Below are 19,370 nucleotides of genomic sequence, written 5' to 3' on the forward strand. Positions count from 1 at the left end.
CACACAATGTGTACCCATCACCAACACTGCTTTGTTGCGATAAGTCAATCAAAACTTACCTGTGGTCCGAGCCATTTCTCCCGGATCCAAATCCCTTAAAGCTACAGTAGCGAGCCATCACTGCCTGTTAACCAGAACCAATAAAATATAAACTACAGTACAAATCACACAGGATATGCAATACATAGCAGGAATATGTCTTTCTCTGGAACTCCAACACTGGAGAAAAGCACATTAAAGCACACAAAATGCATTTAAAGGCACAACAATAGTTACATAGGATTTCTATATGTACAAATGCATAATAAATATAATTATTTACCCTTTAAGAATGAGGTTCACACCAACATTCCTATACCTCTCCCCGGTTTAATTGGTGCTGTCCTTGGCATCAGGATAATGGAACATCCAGCCACAAACCGGAACACAACACGAACAGGCACAACTCTTAAAGGGGCACAGACTTCACCCTAGTGGAACGTTTGGTAATGGACGACAGGCTGGGAGTTGACCGTCACGGTCACAGGAACATGGATCGGCAGTCTCAGGAACTTGGACCGGCAAAGAAAATAGTCCTCTAGGACACAGTCCCCATAGCCTGCATTTGGACATCCTGCACCAAAGAACAGTTATTCATGTGGTGCAGACCTTCTCTCTGGAACAACAGCAGCAACAGCAGGCTCATGCTATGGTTCCTATTCCTACCGAACCTCTGTCAGGCTTACATCGAGTGAAGGCACTGATCAGGTTTGCAGACTCGACCATCTCCCTGGGCCTTGTGATACAAGCAGCCCACGTGCCTTTGGGCCTTCGATCAGGGTAAACTCAAACCCGCTGTTGCTGTTTAACCAGATGACGGTACCTCAGACTCTGGTTTTGTGTACTCTGGCCTTCCGGACACATTAGCCGCTGTTTGATGTGCTGCTCGCTGTATATATGGTGCACCTCATGCAATGGGATCTCGTCTAGACGTTCTCTCTGCTACGGCCTAGACACATTAGCACATTAGAGCACACAAAATGGATTTAAAGGCACAGCAATATTTACATAGGACTTTCAAATGTACAAATGTTAAATAAATATATTTAGTGATCTTTTAAGAATGGGGATCACTCCCACATTCCTTCACCATCCCACAGTTTAATCAGTGCCGTCCTCGGCACAAGGACAACGGAACATCAGGCTGGAAGGCTTCAATCTGGAACACAACACGAACAGTCACATCTGTTAAAGGGGCATACACTCCGTGGCTCATACTTCATGCGCCACGGGTGTCAAATGTATATTACAGCTGCAAACATCTCTTGAGAGAAGGGCGTCGACTGGATGGAAGGAGTTTGTGGTCAGTGACCACGGACGTTACAGTATCTCCCCTCTTACGCACCCTCCTCTTGGGACCAGAACGAGAGAGAAACCTCTTAATGAGGTTAGGCGTGTTGAGATTCTCCTCTGGCTCCCAGGACCTCTCTTCTGGACCAAACCCCTTCCAATCTACTAAATAAAAGTTTCTTCCTCTTACTTTTTTAATGTCCATAATCTCCTTAATCTCAAAGGTGTCTGAAGGGCCGCTGGAGGCAACCGCAGGGCTTGGAGTCTTGGTAAAGCGGTTCAGAACCATTGGCTTCAGGAGAGAAACATGGAAGGAGTTGGGGATCTTGAGGGTAGGAGGCAGCCGAAGCTTGTAGGCGACAGGGTTGATCTGCTGCAGGATCTCGAAGGGACCAAGGAACCTGGGAGAAAATTTGTACAACGGCACCCTCCGTCGAATATTCCTGGAGGATAGGCAGACCTTCATGCCAGGAAGAAACTGAGGGGATTCTCTTCTCCTTGTGCCCGCCTTCTGCTTCATGCGGTCGACCGCCAGCAGGATGGAGGATCGAGTCTGCTGCCAGATCTGCAGAAAGTCCCCAAAGGCCGTGTCAGCAGCTGGCACCTCGGACATAACAAGGATCGGGAGAGGAATTCGTGGGTGCTGGCCATAGACAATAAGGAACGGTGCCTTCTGTGTGGACTCGCTGGTATGATTGTTGTAAGAGAACTCAGCCCATGGAAGCAACTGCACCCAGTCATCATGCTGTTTGGAGATGAAGTGGTGTAGGTAGTTCTCCAAGATCTGATTGATCCTCTCGACCTGACCATTGGACTGAGGATGGTAGGCCGAAGAAAAGTCCAACTTTATACTCAGGAGTCCGCAGAGGGCTCTCCTGAACCCCGAGGTGAACTGAACCCCCCGATCAGACACAATATGCTGCGGCAAGCCATGCAGGCGGAAGATGTGTTGGATGAACAGCTTGGCCAGCAGAGGAGCAGAAGGAAGACCGGTCAGAGGAACGAAGTGGGCGATCTTAGAATATCGGTCCACCACCACAGGTCCGTAATAAATTCCATAGCTATATGCTGCCAGGGGGCATTGGGCACAGGCAATGGCAGGAGCAGACCAGCAGGTCTGGAGTGAGTGACCTTGTTGGCTGCACATACTGAACATGAAGAAACAAAGTCCATAATGTCCTTGGGCAGCGTGGGCCACAAGAAATGATGAGCAATCAGATCCCGAGTTTTACGTGTCCCTGCGTGACCTGCCAGTCTAGAGGAGTGTCCCCAGCGGAGGATTCTTCCACGGTCAGCCAGGCGCACAAAAGTCCTCCCTGGAGGAATGTCCCCAACTTGCAGGGGATTGACAGAGACAATGCAAGACGGATCAATGATGTTCTGCGGAATCTCCATGGTGTCTTCTGTCACGAAAGACCAGGACAGGGTATCGGCCCACACATTCTTGTCGGCCGGGCGATAATGGAGCTCAAACTGGAACCGGATAAAGAGCAGTGACGACCTGGCCTGACGAGGGTTCAGCCGTTGTGGCGTCTGAAGATAGGTAAGGTTCTTATGGTCCGTAAAAATCAGGATGGGATGAGCTGCGCCCACTAGTAGATGTCTCCAGTCCTCCAGAGCCAATTTGATGGCCAGTAACTCCCGATCCCTAATCGAGTAGTTGCGTTCTGCGGAAGAGAAGAGCTTAGAAAAATATCCACATACCATTGACTTGCCCTTGGAGCCTCTCTGGAACAGGATTGCACCAGCACCGACAGAGGATGCGTCCACCTCCAACGAGAACTGTAGAGAGACATCTGGATGATGGAGGATAGAGGCTGACGTGAAGGCACTCTTCAGGCTATTGAATGCGGACTCTGCCTCAGGAGTCCACACCTTGGTGCTCATGCCCTTCTTAGTGAGGATAGAGATAGGAGAAGTCAGTGACTAGAAGTTTGGAATAAACTGTCTGTAAAAATTGGCGAATCCCAGAAAGCGCTGTATGGCCCTCAAGCCTTGAGGGTGTGGCCATTCCAGAACAGACTTTACCTTTTCAGGATCCATCTCGAGACCTCGATTCGAGACGATATAGCCCAGGAAGGTAGAGCATCTTTTTCAAACACACACTTTTCCAACTTAGCGTACAGATGATTCTCCCTTAACCGCAGCAAAACTTGACGGACATGTCTCTGATAAGTCACAGGATCTGGAGAAAAAAATCAAGATATCATCAAGGTAGACTACTACACAAACATAGAGGAGGTCATGGAAAATGTCATTAACTAGCTCCTGGAAGGCCGAGAGAGCATTACACAGGCCGAAGGGCATTACTAGATATTCATAGTGTCCATCACGGGTGTTAAATGCAGTCTTCCATTCATCACCCTGGCGAATCTGGACTAGGTTGTAAGCCCCACGCAGGTCTAGTTTGGAAAAAATCTTGGCACCACGTATACGATCAAACAGTTCTGAGATCAGCGGCAACGGATATTTATTTTTCACAGTGATCTTGTTGAGACCTCGGTAGTCAATACAAGGACGAAGAGAACCATCCTTCTTTTTGACGAAGAAGGACCCGGCTCCTGCCGGGGAAGAAGACTTCCGTATGAAGCCCCTCTCCAAGTTCTCTTTCACATAGGCAGACATGGACAGAGTCTCTGGCATGGAGAGAGGATATACCCTACCACGGGGAAGGGATGCACCAGGAGTCAGCTCGATAGGGCAGTCATACGCCCGGTGTGAAGGCAATGTCTCCTCCTCCCTCTTGCTGAAGACGTCCGAAAACGCAGCATAATGACCTGGCAATCCTGTCAATGACCGAGGCAGCGAAGGCTGAGCCAAACAAATCTGCACCAGGAATCGGCTTTGACACTCAAGGACCCACTGGAGAACCTCTCCAGAATTCCAGTCCAGGACTGGCACATGTAGTCGGAGCCAAGGCAGGCCCAGCAACACAGGGCTAACAGCTTTGGATAGGACATAGAACGACAGGAGTTCAGAGTGAAGAGCTCCCACTTGGAGCCTCAGCGGCTTGGTCACAGCTATAACTGGGTCTGGTAGAGGTAGTTCATTCACTGATGCAACTGTCAATGGCCTCTCCAGAGGGGTAGTGGGTAATTGAAGAAGATCCACCAGGTCTCTAGGGATGAAATTAGCAGCGGATCCAGAGTCCAGATACGTTCTCTCGCCGGACACTATGGTCACTGGTATGGACAATTTAGACAGTAGTCCTTTCTTACCCAAGGTTGCCTCTCCTAGCAACCCTAGGCTTTGGGATTTTTGGGGACACAGGCGCACAAGATGGGCACCGAGGCCGCAATATAGACAGAGTCCCGAAGTGCGTCTGCTTTGTCTCTCCTGGGTGGATAGTTTACATTGGTCCATCATCACAGACTCCTTAGAAGGATTGACATCTGAGGACAGCAGGGGCTGCTGCAAAGTAGGGACCAGACTAGGAAGGCTTCCCTTCTGACGAACCTCTTGGAGGCATTCTCGGATCCGCATATCAATCCGGGCGGACAGAAGGATAGAGTCATCCAGGCTAGATGGCAGGTCTCGAGCGGCAAGTTCGTCCTTAATTTTAGGAGACAGTCCATGCCAGAATGCAGCCACCGGGGCCTCATTGTTCCATAACAGTTCTCCCACCAGGGTGCGGAAGTGGATGCCGTACTTGGTCATGGAGGTGTCTCCTTGGCGAAGGTTAATCAAGGAAGCCGCTGCAGATGAGACCCGTCCAGGCTCCTCAAACACCAAGCAAAAAGGCTGGAGGAAGCCCTGGAAGTCACGGGTCTCTGGTCCTTGTCTCTCCCAGATAGGGTTCGCCCATGCAAGAGCCTTGACAGTGAGGAGAGAGATGATGAAAGCGACCCTTGCACCGTCAGATGAAAATGTCCTAGTATACAGGCAGAAGTGGATCTGGCACTGGATCAAAAATCCACCTGTGTCTCCATCATAGCGGTCCGGAAGTGGCAAAGAAATACACGGGTCGACAATGCCAGGAGGTGTAGTCTGAGGATCAACACTGCCAGGAGGTGTAGTAGGAGGAACGGCAGCTCGTGCCTCTTGCCGACATGCGAGAATGTTCAAAGCCTAGATGAGTTGGTCCTGTCGAGATCGGAGGTCTAGCATATCCGCCCAAATCTCTTGTGACGTCATCATGGTCTTGGATCGATCAGCGGGGTCCATGGCCTGTGCTTACTGTCACGTAGGGTTTGTGGACCCACTGGGCCATACCGTCTTGGCAGTAAGGCAGCTGGCCAACAGGACGCAGGTAAAAGTCTATAGTTCGTATAGGGTAACTGTGGCAGCTCGGACAGTAGCAAGGCAGGCTTGGCAGGAACTTGGCAGCAGGTGGACGTCAGGCGTGGAGAAGCAGGACAGGCGTGGTATATAGCACAGCACGACTACAGCTCAGCACGGCACTAGATCAGGATACAAGTATAGGATACAGGAACAGGAATGTAGCGCCCATGGCCGCGGGCCGTCGGGTTCACTCACCTCCCGACGCCCGCAGCCATGGATCTGTGAGCGCTGGCCTCCGTCTCCCTCCTAGGAGATGCTAGCGCTCACTTCCGCTCCGTCCAGCCGGGTCCCGTAGGGTGCGCGCGCGCGCTCGCGCCCGCTCTTAAAGGGCCAGCTCGCGCACATGTAAACAATGATCATTAACCCACGTGATTCCCTGCTCTATAAGAATGCCCCAGCCCTTCTGATCCTTGCCTGAGCATTGTTAGTCTTTCCCTGTCTGTCTCGCAAATGGTCCCTTAGTGTCTCCCGTTCCAGCTGTTACCCGTGCCCTGTTACTGTTCCTGTATTCCACATTTTTCCTGTGCCTACCCGTGTTCAAGTGCCATCTGCCACGTCATGTGCCATCTGCCACGTCAAGTGCCATCTGCCACGTCAAGTGCAATCTGCCACGTCAAGTGCCATCTGCCACATCAAGTGCCATCTGCTCATCGGATACTGCCCGCCACGTCTGGCGCCACTTTCCGCACCTGCCTACATCCGTGCTGAAGCCACAGTCACCGTCCGGACTATTTCAGGTACCTAAGCATTACTGTCTGCTATCTTAATTTCACATAGACTGTGACCTGGTCAGCTGCCTCCCCGCTACGGTGGAGCGGCCTAGTGGGTCCACAAACCCAGTGTCCGTGACAAGGAATACTGGGAGCAGGAAACACTAGGGGGCCATATGCAAGACAGACTAGGAATACACAACAAAGCTCAGGCGTGGGAGGATGGGCTGGAACCTTCTTAAAGCCCAGCGTACTCTGGACCAATTAGCTCAATCACAAACATGCTTGCGCTCTGGCTTCTCAAGTCTGGACTGAGCTCGTGACCGCTCCCTGGTGGTCACTGTGGAGCAGGACGGCCGTATGTGCAAACATCTCTTGAGAGAAGGGTGTCAACTGGATGGAAGGTTTGTGGTCAGCGACCACGGACGTTACAGATACTAATAAGGACAGATGTTCACATATGGATGGTTATGGACTTATGAGAGAGGATACCCACAGCTTGCATTAATAGCTTGCCTGGTAACAGGCTCGACAGGTCCATAATGCAGGCTGGCTGGTTTCTTATTAAGAGGACTATAACCTGTATTGCTTTGCTCAGAATGACAGCATGAGGGCCTGTTACCGCTCTCATTCTCTAATTATAAGGAATTTAGTGGCTGCAGTTATGGGTCTTTTTGTAGGCATGACTGTCAAGATTGCACTGGCACCATGGACATAACTAGAGTCCTATGGGCCCAATGACAAATTTTGCACCTGGCCCACCTTGGATGCGTGTCCGCCGTGGCATTTTGTTGGAGTTTGATATCTTGTTTAAGTTCCGTAAGCTATGTCGATAGTACAGTTATAGAGTCCTCCAGGAAGGGAAATTCTGCCCACAGCCTCATTCTATTGCGAATTACCAACACATCGGACTTTATTGATGAAATATCGAGTTTTATCCCATCCAACTGAACATGCATGCCCATAACTTTACAGTCCGTTCCTTTAACTGTACTTAGTATCTCCTGTAGTAGCAGAGGGTTATCCAACCTTTGGGATCAGTTTGAGACCCTGGATTGGTATCTGAGGTGTCCACAATAATAGGGGAGACCACTTCTCCTAAAGAGTATATTGAAGTAGCACTTTTATCTCCTTGCTTAGGTGTTAAAGCAGGCAAAGTTTTATTTGTTCTTATGCGAGATGACAATGGGGAGCTAAGGAATTTATCCACATTTTGAGAGTTTTTCTCTTTCTAAGATTCTGGTAGACAATTCCCCGATCTGCGTTGAGAATTGCCCTTTTCGGGTTGTTTTTTAGATGGTATATTGAGGGCGTTTATTTTCCCTATATAAAAACTCTGCAACTCGGGAGCAGCTCAGCAGCACTAGAGGAATTCAGCATCAGTGGAAAAGTTCAGTAGCCGTGGCAAAATGTAGCAACAATGAAGAGACTCCGCAGTGATAGAAGAGGTCTACAGCAATTAAGGCGCTCAGCAGCGTTGGAGGAATTCTGCAGCAATGGAGGGTCTCGACTACAGTGAAGGAGCTCACCAACAACGAAGGCAGACAGTGAAGGTGGAGGCATACAGCAGCACTGGAGGAACTCGGCAGCAATGGAGGAACTCAGCCGGAATAGAAGAGCTCAGCAACAGTAGAGGAACTCAGCAGCGTTGGAGGAACTCAACAGCATTGGAGGAGTTCGGCAGCAATAGAGGAGCACCGCAGCAATAGAGGAGCTCCGCAGCAATAGAAGAGCTCCGCAGCAATAGAGGAACTCCCCAGCAATGGAGGAACTCCACAGCAACGAAGGAACCCAACAGCAACGAAGGAACCCAACAGCAACGAAGGAACCCAACAGCAATGAGGGAACCCAACAGCAATGGAGGAGCTCGGCAGCAATCGAGCAATTCAGCAGCAATGGAGGAACACATCTGCAATGAAGGAACCTGGCAACAATGGAAAAAAAACCTGAAAAAACAAAACAAACAGCAGACATATAGAAACGTAATAGTAATAGAGGAGCTCAGCAAATGGAGGCCTCCAACTGCGATGAAAAAAAAAAAAAAGCAATGGAGGTGCTCAGCAGCCATCAGAGGAACTCAACAACAGTAGAGTATCTCAACAGTAATGGAGGAGATCAGCAGCCATAGAGGAACTCAACACCAACTGAGCAACAATGGAGGACCTCAGCAGACATAGAGGAATTCAGCAACAATGGAGGAACTCAGCAACGATGGAGTAACTCAGCCATAGAGGAACTAAGCAGCGATGGAGGAACTCAGCAGCCATAGAGGAACTCAGCAGCCATAGAGGAACTCAACAGAAGTGGAGGAACTCAACAGCAGTGGGGGAACTCAGCAGCAATGCGGGAACTCAACAGCAATGGGGAACTCAGCAGCAATGGGGAACTCAGCAGCAATGGGGGAACTCAGCAGCAGTGGGGGAACTCAGCAGCAATGGGGGAACTCTGCAGCAGTGGAGGAACTCTGCAGCAGTAAAGGAACTGTGCAGCAGTAATGGAACTCTGCAGCAGCGGAGGAACTCTACAGTTATGTTGGAACTCCGCAGCAATGAAGGAACCCAGCAGCAATGGAGGAACTCAACAACACTGTAGGAACTCTGCAACAATGGAAGAGCTCAGCAGAAATGGAGGAACTCTGCAGCAGTGGAGGAACTCAGCAACAACAGAGGAACTCAGCAACAACAGAGAAACTCAGCAGCAATGTAGGAACTTTGCAGAAATGGAGGGACTCCACAGCAAATGATAGAAACCAGCAGCAATGGAGGCACTCTGCAGCAATGAAGAAGCTCAGCAGCAATTAAGGAGCTCAGCAGCAATGAAGGAGCTCAACAGCAATGAAGGAGCTCAACAGCAATGGAGAATTACTACAGCGCTGGAGGAGTTCAGTAGCAATGGAGGCACACAATGAGTGATGAGTGAATGCAGTACAATGAGATTAGCATAAGAAACACCTGGGAATCCCAAGCAAATACCGCAGTTAATAAGGAAGCAGGTAGATCTCAGTAGTGTCCCACTTGGCATAGACTTCCAGCATACTCATCCAGCTCCATCAAACAGCCACCAGAGTCCCACATCAATCTTGCCTGTGCATACTGAGTCCTGCCGAACCTCACCGCATACCTAGAGCAAACACCATGCTCTTAACAGGTGAGGAATGGCGAGACGAGAGAAAGAGTTCATGGAACATGCCCGCTCACATGATCACCCAGGTTCAGCCCCTAATAATTTTACCAATAATAACACAATATAAGGTCCAAATAATATCACCACACCATAACGAAATAGCGACTGAATAATACCCCCATACTGTTACTGAATAATACTGCCACACCATAACCACTGTGAGACAGTGACAGGTAAAGTCATTGAGGGAAGGTACATTTCCCCTAGAATCCTGTCATATGTATCCTAGGCTCCAGGGAATGAGTATTTTTTTGCAATAGAAAGCTCTAGCTTTCCAATCTCGGCTTAAGGAAAAGCCGGAAAAAGGGCCTGGAGTTGGATTGGGGAAGAGCAGGGCGGGTTCCCCAATCCCTAGTCCATCTCTGTTTGTAGGACAAGGCTGCTGCTCAATTAGCTGCACCTGCAGCCTGTGTATAAAAAGGTGCAGACACAGTGTGTGTCAGTCTCACCCCTGACTCAGACCGGAGACTACTAAGTCTGGAGTAGCCTGTATTCTATGTGAGTAAAGACCTGTGTTACTTTGTGTCCAGTGCCTGGTAGGAAGGCACTTGGTATAGTTAGATAATATCTTGTTTAGTTAGTGCTCAGACGAGCAGGATTTATTTTGTATTTTGCCTTTTTGTACAAGAGGCTGTTTCCTTGACAAGAATAAAACACAGGCAAAGCCCTGTTATGAACTTTAATGCACGGTGTCCCGGTCTCTGGCTACTAAGAAACCGCTGTACCAATCTCTCCTGATGCTAAACCCTCACATATGGTGGCCGATGCGGGCACGGTCTTAAAGAGACATACACCTATTTAAAAGGACTTTTGCTGCTCCAAGCGGAAAATCGTTGCTAGGGGCAACAACACAATTTTTTTTCTCCCCGAGAGTGCTTGGAAGTGTATGTCTTGGGTGAAGGCGGCAACAGGGCTAGAAAAAGAGGCTGTTAAAATGGATGAAATACTTAAAAAGCTGATTCAGGCTAATATCAACCAGGGGAAGATAAGCACCGCTGTAAAGGATCTGCCTGGCACAACTTCTGTGTATACGCCCATAGGTAATCAGTCTGCACCTGAGTCTATGTCTCTGAGACTGACTCCAGCTTCCACCACTCAGGATGGCAGGCTTAGGAGTGGGAGAGCCTATCGCAGCCTGGCCAGACGGAGCTAGCTCCCGCCCTCTGTCTATTTATACCTGCCTTTCCTGTTCCTCCTTTGCTTGTGAATCCTGCTCCATACTGACTCTGGCTTTCTGACTACTCTCCTGCTCTGCATTTGGTACCTCGTGCACTCCTGGTTTGACTCGGCTCGTTCACCACTCTTGTTGCTCACAGTGTTGCCGTGGGCAACTGCCCCATTTCCCTTTGCTTTGTGTTCCCTTGTCTGTTTGTCTCTTGCACTTACTGAGCGTAGGGACCACCGCCCAGTTGTACCCCGTCGCCTAGGGCGGGTCGTTGCAAGTAGGCAGGGACAGAGTGGCGGGTAGATTAGGGCTCACTTGTCCGTTTCCCTACCCCCGTCATTACAACAGCTTTGCAAGAAGCCAGCGCGACTCAGCGAATGGTGCATGAGGAAGCCATGCGTGCACAGGCTGAAACCAATATTCTGCTGGGTGAAGCCCACAGACTGGCCTTAAAAGAACAGCAGCAAATTAATCGCCATTTGCAAGACCAAATTCAGGCCTCAGTGGAGAGGTCAGCGGGGCCTCATGGTTTGCGCCAAACCACTTGTGCAGCGGTACAGACATCTCAGCAGAAGATGACACCAACCGACGATGTTGAGGCCTATCTCATGGTGTTTGAGCGAGTGGCAGAACGAGAGAAGTTATCTTCAGATCAGTGGGCAGCAGTGGTGGCACCTTTCCTAACCGGAGAGCCGCAAAAGGCGTACTTTGATCTCAATGAGCAGGATGCCAAGGATTACTCCAAGCTGAAGGGTGAGATCTTTGCCCGTCTGGGTGTTAATATGAATGTGCGTGCTCGACGGGTGCACAACAGGACTTTTGTGGAACACCTACCTGCCCGATCACAAATGTATGATCTTGTCCATCTTGCAAGGAAATGGCTACAGCCAGAGGAATCAACCCCTGCGCAGATCGTGGAGAGAGTGGTGCTTGACAAATACATCCGCTCCTTACCACCGAAGGTTCAGTGTTGGGTCGGTCAAGGAGATCCTACAGATGCGGAACAGCTGGTGAACCTGATTGAACGGTACAGAGCTACTCAGGATCTACTCCAAGAAGTACCGCCTGGATGTTCTAACCCCAGGAACAGCAAATTGTGTGGAGCACCCGGTAAGACTGTTCCATTTTCTAGAGGGGTGAGAAATGTCTTTAGGGGAGGTGGCTCAGAAGGGGAGCAGACGGAGGGAAGAAATCCCAGAGAGACACTGAAGGCCAGACCAGGGTCTCAAGTTGGGGACCGGGGCCGCATACAGTGCTGGCGGTGTTATGGACCCGGGCATATTGCTGCCAATTGTCCCCTGACTACTGAGCCAATGGAGTGTGATGCAGCAAGGCGAATATTCTTGTTTACACGTCCTGTTTGTTCTGCTGAGATGGTTTACGAGACTGAGCAACAAATGTGTGTCGTAAAAGTGGCAGGGTGTACTGTGAGTGCCTTGCTGGATTCTGAGTGTCTGGTTACCCTGGTGCATGCCAGCCTGATAGACCCTGGAACATTCAGAGGACATAGTATAGGGGTCCTGTGCATTCATGAGGACACTAAAGAATACCCCACCGCTTTGGTCACTCTAGAGACTTCCTGTGGAACTGCTTGCCATGAAGTGGGTGTGGTCAAGTCCCTGATGCACAGTGTGATCCTGGGGAGAGACTTCCCAGTGTTCTGGGACTTGTGGAGAAAGAAAGATGTAACCTCCACTGTAAATGTTAATGATGGTATTAATGTGTGCGCTGTGATTAGCCCAGAACCCTTTAACGAGGATGCTGAGGTGCCAGCAGTAGCGGTGACCACTGAGCCTGATAAATTTCCTCTGGCTGTTTTTGCTGGTAAAACAGATGAGCAGGAGGAAATTTCTGAGATACCAGAGTTAAATGTATCACGTAACAATTTTGGGACCGCTCAACTTAGCGATCCCACATTGGTAAAAGCCAGGGAAAATACTAAGGTATTAAATGGAGTGCCTCAACATCCAGGGGCTGATAAGGTGTTTCCACACATGGCGGTTAACCAGGATTTGCTGTATCGGATAGATAACGTATGTGGGGAGGTTGTTGAACAGCTGGTGATAACCCAACCGTATCGTAGAACGGTGTTGGACCTGGCTCATAAACACGTGCTGGGTGGACATCTAGGTTGCGAAAAGACCAGAGAGCGTATCTTACAACGATTCTTCTGGCCGGGGGTATATACGGAAGTTCAGAGGTATTGCGAGTCCTGCCCGGAGTGTCAGATAACGGCTCCTATGCCACATTTTAGGAGTCCGCTGGTGCCTTTGCCTATCATTGGGATCCCTTTTGAAAGAATTACCATGGATCTGGTCGGCCCTTTAGTCAAATCCTCTAGAGGACATCAATATATCCTAGTGGTGTTGGACTATGCCACACGCTACCCTGAGGCAGTCCCTTTGTGAAATTCCTCTTCAAAAGCCATTGCAAAAGAGTTGTTTTACATGTTTTCCCGTACTGGTTTACCTAAGGAAATCCTTACCAATCATGGAACTCCCTTTATGTCCAAAATCACCAAGGAATTATGTATACTGCTGAAAATTAAACGCCTGCGTACCTCTATATATCACCCTCAAACTGATGGTCTTGTCGAAAGATTCAATAAGACATTAAAAGGCATGTTGAGGAAGGTGGTTAGTAAGGATGGGAAGGATTGGGACTGTCTTCTGTCCTATTTGATGTTCGCTGTACGTGAAGTTCCTCAGTCATCCACAGGGTTTTCTCCTTTTGAACTTGTATACGGCAGACAACCACGTGGTCTCATGGACATAGCCAAAGAAACCTGGGAGCAAGAGTCCACACCTTATAGGAGTGTAATTGAGCATGTCACGTTGATGCAAGACCGAATCGCTGCGGTCATGCCGATAGTTAAGGAACACTTGGAGCAAGCTCAGGATGCTCAGAGCAGGGTGTATAACCGAACTTCTAAAGTTAGACATTTTAACTCTGGTGATCGAGTGTTGGTCTTAGTGCCAACCGTAGAAAGCAAATTTCTTGCTAGATGGCAAGGGCCGTATGGATAATTGAAAAGGTGGGGGATGTAAATTATAAAGTTTACCAACCAGGTAAAAGGAAGACAGTGCAGTTATACCATGTAAACTTAATTAAGCCATGGAAAGAAAGAGAGACCCTCGTTGCAGTAAGTACCTCCTATAGTCTTAACCCAGATGTGTATGTGTCAGAATCCCTCGCAAAGCCACAAAAACAGGAGACAAAAGAGTTTGTGCAGAGAAACACAGACGTGTTTTCAGAACTGCCAGGACAGACTAGTATAATAAAACATGACATTGTGACTGAGCCTCAGGTTCGGGTCCACTTGAAACCCTACAGAGTCCCTGAAGCTCGTAGACAAGCCATATCTGAGGAGGTGAAGAAAATGCTAGACCTAGGGATTATTGAAGAGTCAAAAAGTGAATGGTCAAGTCCCATTGTATTGATTCCGAAACCAGATGGGTCATTACGTTTCTGTAACGACTTCCGCAAGTTAAATGAGATGTCAAAGTTTGACGCATACCCAATGCCAAGAGTTGACAAGTTAATAGAGAGACTGGGCCATTCAAGGTATTTTTCAACACTTCATTTAACCAAACGCTATTGGCAAGTACCCCTCACGGAGGGCGCCAAAGAGAAAACTACGTTCATCACCCCGGATGGTCTGTTTCAATATATTTGTTTACCATTTGGGCTACATGGGGCTCCAGCGACCTTTCAAAGGTTAATGGACATAGTCTTCAAACCCCATCGTCGGTATGCTTCGGCATATCTGGACGACATTATAATCTTTAGTGATGACTGGGAAAGCCACTTACCAAAAGTACAAGCAGTACTAAACTCCCTCAGAGCCGCGCGGTTAACAGCAAACCCAAAGAAATGTTCCTTAGGCTTGGAGGAAGCACGGTATCTGGGGTACATAATTGGGAGAGGGGTGATAAAGCCACAGGTCAACAAAGTTGAGGCTATCCAAAACTGGCCCCAGCCCTCAACCAAAAAGCAGGTCAGAGCTTTTCTAGGAATTGTAGGTTATTACCGCAGGTTCATTCCAAACTTTGCCAGCACAGCAGCGCCCCTGAAAGATCTTACCAAGGGAAGTAAGTCTGTCATGGTCAAGTGGGACACGAAGGCTGAAAGCGCCTTTCAAGAGTTGAAACTGGCCCTGTGTAACCAACCAGTCTTAGTCACTCCTGACTTCAAAAAGGAGTTTGTTGTCCAAACTGATGCTTCTGATGCGGGGCTCGGAGCAGTTCTGTCACAAGAGGTGGGTGGTGAGGAACATCCTGTGACATATTTGAGCAGAAGACTTACCCCGGCTGAGAAAAACTATAGCTTAGTTGAACGGGAGTGCTTGGCAATTAAGTGGGCACTTGAGTCCCTGAGATATTATTTATTGGGTCGTCGGTTTAGGTTGGTTACAGACCACTCTCCTCTTACGTGGATGTGTCAAGCTAAAGAGAGAAATTCAAGAGTTACACGGTTTCTTACTTTGCAGAACTTCAAATATACTGTGGAACACAGAGCAGGAATACTGCAGGGCAATGCTGACGCTTTGTCTAGGACACACTGCCTTGTAGCTAAATGTGTCCGATCCCACGGGCTCGAACAGAGGAAGAGGGTATGTGAGACAGTGACAGGTAAAGTCATTGAGGGAAGGTATATTTCCCCTAGAATCCTGTCATATGTATCCTAGGCTCCAGGGAATGAGTATTTTTTGCAATAGAAAGCTCTAGCTTTCCAATCTCGGCTTAAGGAAAAGCCGGAAAAAGGGCCTGGAGTTGGATTGGGGAAGAGCAGGGCGGGTTCCCCAATCCCTAGTCCATCTCTGTTTGTAGGACAAGGCTGCTGCTCAATTAGCTGCACCTGCAGCCTGTGTATAAAAAGGTGCAGACACAGTGTGTGTCAGTCTCACCCATGACTCAGACCGGAGACTACTAAGTCTGGAGTAGCCTGTATTCTATGTGAGTAAAGACCTGTGTTACTTTGTGTCCAGTGCCTGGTAGGAAGGCACTTGGTATAGTTAGATAATATCTTGTTTAGTTAGTGCTCAGACGAGCAGGATTTATTTTGTATTTTGTCTTGTTGTACAAGAGGCTGTTTCTTTGACAAGAATAAAACACAGGCAAAGCCCTGTTATGAACTTTAATGCACGGTGTCCCTGTCTCTGGCTACTAAGAAACCGCTGTACCAACCTCTCCTGATGCTAAACCCTCACACCACATATTGACTGAATTATACCCCCATACTGTTACTGAATAATACCGCCACACCAAAACCACATAGTGACTAAATAATACCCCATACTGTTACTGAATAATACCACCACCATAACTACATAGTGACTGAATAAAACCCCCATACTGTTACTGAATAATACTGCCACACCATAACCACATAGCGACTGAATAATACCCCTGTACTGTTACTGAATAATATCTCCACACCATGACCACATAGTGACTAAATAATACCCCATACTGTTACTGAATAATATCTCCACACCAAAACCAAATAGTGACTGAATAATACCCCCATACTGTTACTGTATAATACCGCCACACCATAAGACATAGTGAGTGAATAATACCTATATACTGTTACTGAATAATACCGCCACACCATAACACATAGTGACTGAATAATACCCCCATACTGCTACTGAATAAAAACCACTATACAAAGACCAATATTACCACCATATAGTGACCATATAGTGGAAGATGGCAGTTATACACAGGAGCTCTGCTGACCATATAATATTACCACCATGTAGTGACCATATAGTGGTAGATGCCAGTTATACACAGGAGCTCTGCAGACCATATAAGTGATTACAGCACATTTATATCTAGTTTCTCACGGGTGATGTTTTCTCTGCGACAACTTATTCCAGCCACAACTAATCTCTGTAGAATTTGACACGCAGACATGTTGGTTTCTTGCTTTTCCAGCAACCTCCACACCTATACCACATCCTCTAAACAAACTCATAATCCACAGTGCCCCCGATGGTAATAATGATCCCTCAATTCTCGACACAATAAAAGTTCCCCCTCAGTAACCCTTTGCGCCCCCACACAGTAATAAGTCCCTATTTGTGCCCCCTGTAGATAGCACCACACACAGCCCCCTGTGGATATCGCCACACAGCCATCTCCCTTTGTACATAGTGCCATACAGCCCCTCCTTGTATATAGTGCCACACAGCCCCCTCTTGTATATAGTGCCACACAGCCCCCCTTGTATATGGTGCCACACAGCCCCCTCTTGTATAAAGTGCCACACAGCCCCCCTTGTATATAGTGTCCCACAGCCCCCCTTGTATATAGTGACACACAACCCCTCCCCTTGTATATAGTGCCACACAGCTCCCAAAAAAAAGAATAGAGCTCTGCAGACCATATAATATTACCACCATGTAGTGACCATATAGTGGTAGATGCCAGTTATATACAGGAGCTCTGCAAATGATATAAGGACTTACAGCACATTTATAATCCAATCACTTACAGGTGATGTTTTCTCTGATTAGAATCATTCACTTTCCCTTTTATTCTCCATTCGGCCAAGACCACTGTGACAACTTATTCCAGCCACAACTCGTCTCTGCAGAATATAACACACACACATGTTGGTTTCTTGCTTTTCCAGCACCCTCCACACCTATACCTCATCCTCTAAACAAACTCATAATCCACAGTGCCCCAGATGGTAATAATGATCCCCCAGTGCTCGACACAATAAAAGTGCCCCCTCAGTAACCCTTTGTGCCCCCACACAGTAATAATGCCCCATTTGTACCCCCTGTAGATAGAGCCCCCTTGTATATAGTGCCACACAGCCCCCACCCTTGTATATAGTGCCATGCAGTCCCCCTTATATATAGTGCCCCACATCCCCCCTAGTAGATAGCGCCACACAGCACCCCCTTAATAGATAGTGCCACACAGCCCCCCCTTGTATATAGTGCCACCAGCCCCGCTTGTATATAGTGCCACACAGCCCCCACCGTTGTATATAGTGCCACGCAGCACCCCTTGTATTAAGTGACATACAGCCCCCCCTAGTAGATAGCGCCACACAGCACCCCCTTAGTAAATAGTGCCACACAGCCCCACCTTGTATATAGTGCCACCAGCCCCCTTGTATATAGTGTCACACAGCCCCCCTTGTATATACTGTCACACAGCCCCCTTGTATATAGTGCCACACAGTCCTCTCCCCTTGTATATATTGCCATACAGCCCCCTAGTAGATAGTGCCACACAGCACCCCCTTAGTAGATAGTGCCACACAGCCCCCCTTGTATATAGTGCCACACAGCCCCCCTTGTATATAGTGCAACACAGCCCCCTCCCTTGTATATAGGTCCACACAGCCCCCCTTATACACCGCATTACAAATTATTATGCAAATGTTATTTTTCGCTGATTTTCCTAAATAGTCGATGCAAATGACAATCAGTATAATCTTCAAGCTATCAACCGTTGGAGTATAATGCAAATTTTATTGAATAAATCTCCTAATGATAACAGATTTTTTTTTAGAACTAAAAAACTCAAAATGCACTGTTTCAAATTATTATGCACAACAGGGATCAAAAGATTTGAAAGGTTGTAAAGAGAACTAAAATGGTAATTTGTTGAATTTGCAGCATCAGAGGTCATATTTACAGAAATATTTTTTTTTTTAACAGGCCAAGTTACATGTTAACATAGGACCCCTTCTTTGATATCACCGTCACAATTCTTGCAACCATTGAATTTGTGAGTATTTGGACAGTTTCTGCTTGAATATCTTTGCAGGATGTCAGAATAACCTCCCAGAGCATCTGTTTTGATGTGAACTGCCTCCCACCTTCATAGATATTTTGCTTGAGGATGCTCCAAAGGTTCTCAATAGGGTTGAGGTCAGGGGAACATGGGGGCCACACAATGAGTTTCTCTCCTTTTATGCCCATAGCAGCCAATGACACAGAGGTATTCTTTGCAGCATGAGATGGCGCATTGTCATGCATGAAGATAATTTTGCTACGGAAGGCACGGTTCTTCTTTTTGTACCACGGAAGAAAGTGGTCATTCATAAACTCTACGTACTTTGCAGAGGTAATTTTCACACCGTCAGGGACCCTAAAGGGGCCTACCAGCTCTCTCCCCAGGATTCCAGCCCAAAACATGACTCCGCCACCTCCTTGCTGACGTCGCAGCCTTGTTGGGACATGGTGGCTATTCACCAACCATCCACTATTACATCCATCTGGACCATCCAGGGTTGCACGGCACTCATCAGTAAACAACACGGTTTGAAAATTAATCTTCATGTATTTCTGAGGCCACTGCAACCGTTTCTGCTTGTGAGCATTGTTTACGGTTTGCCGAATAATAGCTTTATGCACACTTGCAAACCTCTGGAGGATCCTACACCTTGAGGTTCGCGGGACTCCAGAGGCACCAGTGGCTTCAAATACCTGTTTGCTGCTTTGCAATGGCATTTTAGCAGCTGCTCTCCTAATCCTTTTAATTTGTCTGGCAGAAACCTTCCTCATTATGCCTTTATCTGAACGAACCCGTCTGTGCTCTGAATCAGCCACAAATCTTTTCACAGTACGATGATCACGCTTAAGTTTTCTTGAAATATCCAATGTTTTCATACCTTGTCCAAGGTATTGCACTATTTCACGCTTTTCGGCAGCAGAGAGATCCTTTTTC

The sequence above is a fragment of the Rhinoderma darwinii genome, chromosome 2 (genome assembly GCF_050947455.1).
Source record: "Rhinoderma darwinii isolate aRhiDar2 chromosome 2, aRhiDar2.hap1, whole genome shotgun sequence".
NCBI lineage: Eukaryota > Metazoa > Chordata > Amphibia > Anura > Rhinodermatidae > Rhinoderma > Rhinoderma darwinii.